This window comes from Nestor notabilis, unplaced genomic scaffold (assembly GCF_000696875.1).
Source record: "Nestor notabilis isolate BGI_N333 unplaced genomic scaffold, ASM69687v1 scaffold17038, whole genome shotgun sequence".
NCBI lineage: Eukaryota > Metazoa > Chordata > Aves > Psittaciformes > Psittacidae > Nestor > Nestor notabilis.
The window spans coordinates 3,017-6,313 of NW_009938910.1; the positions used below are offsets into that span (position 1 = coordinate 3,017).

A 3,297-nucleotide genomic window follows, 5' to 3' on the forward strand; every position below is an offset into this window, starting at 1 on the left:
GCCCAGAGTGTGGAAAGGGTATAGGCTCCTCCCTTTGGTGGGGACACTGGGGGGTCCCAGGGTTGTTTTCTGGCCACAGAGCAGGAGGTGTCGTGGTGCAGGAGAAGCAGGGAAGAGTTTGGTGCTGGCATGGGTTGGGATGGCATGGAAGGAACGCAGCAGCCAGGCCCTGGGACAGGACATCCTGATGTCCCTGCTGGTGATGTCCCAAGTGCAGGCAGCTGCCCTCCACTCCAGGATGAATGCTTAGGCTTTGCACAAGAGAGGCAGCAGACTTGGATATATATTTAATATAGAATTTTATGTATATGCATTAGAAAAATATTTTTTTATGTATTGCTTTTTTTGTGTATATGTATTGCTCTTTTCTATGGAGTAATATATAAATTGATTTTTATATATATATTTAAAAGCATACATACATATTGCTTTACCTATATAGAGAGCTTTACAGAAGGTCTGCTATGGGTTACACCCACCCAGGGCTGTAGGTGTCAGGAGAATTGAGTGCCTGAGTGCCGTTGCTGTAGCTGGGGCTCGCCTGGCCTCTCTGCAGCTACCGGGTTTCCTGCTCCGGGATGGAGTGCTGGTTTCCGGGCCAGGGGCCGGCTGTATCACCGGAGCTGGGAGCTGAGTAATCCTGGTGGAAAACCCAGGCAGGGGGAGCAGGATGCCATTGAGCCTCCCCCCATCAGGGTGGGATGAGGGGATGATGGCATTTGGGCACAGAGTCGTGTTACTGCTGGGGGAAGCTCTCCAGCATGGGCTGAACTGGAGCCACTCCAGTGTTTGGCGGGAGAATGTGGGGACCATGGCGTTGCTGTGCTGGAGTGACTGGGGGTTACCTGGTGGGTGACAGTCTTCAGGAACTCCCTTTTCTGGGGATAAGAAAATTGATGCTGGTGACTTGAAATGTGTGCAGGAGGACAGGACAGCTCGATGCTGAGCCCTCTGGGGGCACTTCCTTCACCATTCCAGTGCTGGCACAGTCAGTGTGGGGAGCGAGGGCTCGGAAGTGGCTGGTGCCAGCCGAAGGGGAGAGAGAGAGACCACTGTGGCTATGGCAGGGACAGAAACAGAGAAGCAAAGTTCTGGGATTCCTGGAAAAAGCCTGGCACAAGGATAGTTTTGTCCAGCTTGTGAACACCAGTAGCCCTTGTTGGCACCTGGGGTGCATTTGTTGTGCTCCCCAATGGAAATCATCCCCAGCCCACCTCCTCCTCCCCCATGTACTCCAAATGTCCTTCCCGCTGCTGAATTATTTCTACTTCTTTTATTTTTGTGGGTTTTTTTCTGCATCTCCATCTGCTGTCTTGGACAGGGGGTCCATACCTCCCTGGTGCCTCCCAATTTTTGGGGGTCCTGCCTGGGGACGTGGCATCCCACCAGGCGTGGATGCGCAGGCTCCTCCTGGGAAGCAGCCAGCCCTGTGCCGGAATGGGATGGCCCCTGGGAAAAACGCCCTGTGTCACTGTGGGGTTTTAAAAAAAACACGATTATTTTTACAGCAATTTTCCATCTATTTTGGGTAGGAAGGAAAATGTCGAGGGGAATCTCTTCTGATTATTACTGTTTGAGTCTTTAGGGTAACTCTGTTTTTAACACACACCTTTAAAAGTCTTGTTTGATGGCAGGGACCCCACAGGTGCCTAGATAGCCACCCCATGAGGGTGTCTGTCCTGCTGGGAAGGGGGGCAGTGGGTTTGTCCAGAAGTAAAAACCATCCATAAATCCACGCTCGAATAATAGCTCCTGTTTGCCGGGCTGGGAAAACTTCCCAGCACACTGGCTGAGGATGGGGCTGTGGGTGCTGGGGATGGCTCCAGACCTGCTGGCGGATGGAATTCCAGCTTCTCCCCTGTAATAAGGAAAATTTTCCAGCTGTACATTGCTTCCATCCACGCCTGGATATTTGAAAGCATAAACCGGGATGATGCCGTGTGGCAAGATGGAAAATTCCTTCTCAGCGATGCAGGGTGAGGTGGACCCCAAAACCTGTGACCAGCTCCTTAAATATATGGTGTTAAATATATGCTGGCTAGAAATATATTGCTTATATCGCATTAAGTCTGTGCTGGCCAGAAAGCATCTTAAATCGTGGGATGCAAAATATATGTTGGCTAAATAAATGTTTCACCAGTGATTAACAGAGCGTTTTGGAGCCAGGCAGCTGCTGCTTTTAAATTGTTGAAGATTATTTTTAACAGAAAAAGGGGGAAATCAGCCCAAGAGAGAGCTCTCCTCCTATTTTTGACAGGCACAGCTCTGGGAATGAGGCAGGAAGGGTGGGCAAGGCTGGAGGAAGCCTGGCTGTGGGACCAGCCCATGCTGGGGGGCTTCTCTCCATCCTACCCAATGCCTGGCCAGCATGGGGGGCTGAAGGATGACATGTGCTGCCTGTCTCCTGCCTGCACTGGGCAGGAGGGTGGAAGTGGCAGCTGGCGCCCTGCCCAGGGATTGTTTTGGGGCTGAATGGACGGCAGCCGGGGTTTTCCGGGGATTGGAAACCCTTTCCCTCCGCTATGTTCAATGTGGGGGCTGGGAAGGGTCCCCCCTACGCTGTGCTGGGTGGGATTTGCGGGTGCTGGGGCACCCGTTGATGCCTGGCAGTGCTGGTGGTGGCAATTACCTGGGCCCTTCTTTAGGCAAAGATGATGATTTGAAAGGGAAATTGGAGGAGGAGGATACTAATTGCTGTCCCCCGGCATCCTCCTGGGCTCTGGCAGGGCAGCCTCAGGGTGTTATAAATTCAGGCCTGAATTTCTGCTCACCACAAGCATGTGGGGCGTGCTCCTGGCAGTGGGCAGAGGTGCTGGCTTGAACTGGGGGAGCAATGTCACAGCTGCCTTCTAGCCAGGAGCCATAGGGGAAGCTTGAGTGGCAAGTGGCTGGCCTTGGTGACTCCTGCCCTCCCAGTGACGGTCACCCTGCTGGGAGCAGAGAGGAGGTCCCAGAGGGGTTGTTCCCTCCTGGGCAGGGAGCAAATGTCACACAGGGCAGGAGATTGGGGGACAACTGGCACTTCACCCCAGGGATGCTTATAAGCAAGGTGCCCCCTTGCTACATGCCTCAGTTTCCCTGTATGGGCACTGAGCCTGGCGGTACAGGGTGGTGGTGTCAGAAACCAGAGGTATTTAATGGAAAAAATGATAGGCAGAATTCTTCCCCCTGCTGCTCCCAGCTCCAGGCAGGAGTTGCCAGCACTGACCATGGACACTCTCTGGGCTGTGCTGGGTGCTGCGTCAGCATGCTGAGGGTGCTGGTGTAGACTGGGGCTGCTGGAGAGCCCTCGCTATG

General features: G+C 53.3%; 1 protein-coding gene across 1 annotated transcript in view; it reads left to right on the forward strand.

The window, feature by feature from the left end:
• The first annotated feature begins 2,223 nt into the window (after window positions 1-2,223).
• Window positions 2,224-3,297, forward strand: part of GNAI2 (guanine nucleotide binding protein (G protein), alpha inhibiting activity polypeptide 2) — an 8,772-nt gene continuing 7,698 nt past the window's right edge. The window contains exon 1 of the mRNA XM_010019594.1: window positions 2,224-2,249. The gene's annotated coding sequence lies outside the window, so the exon portion shown is untranslated. The remainder of the gene's footprint in view (window positions 2,250-3,297) is intronic.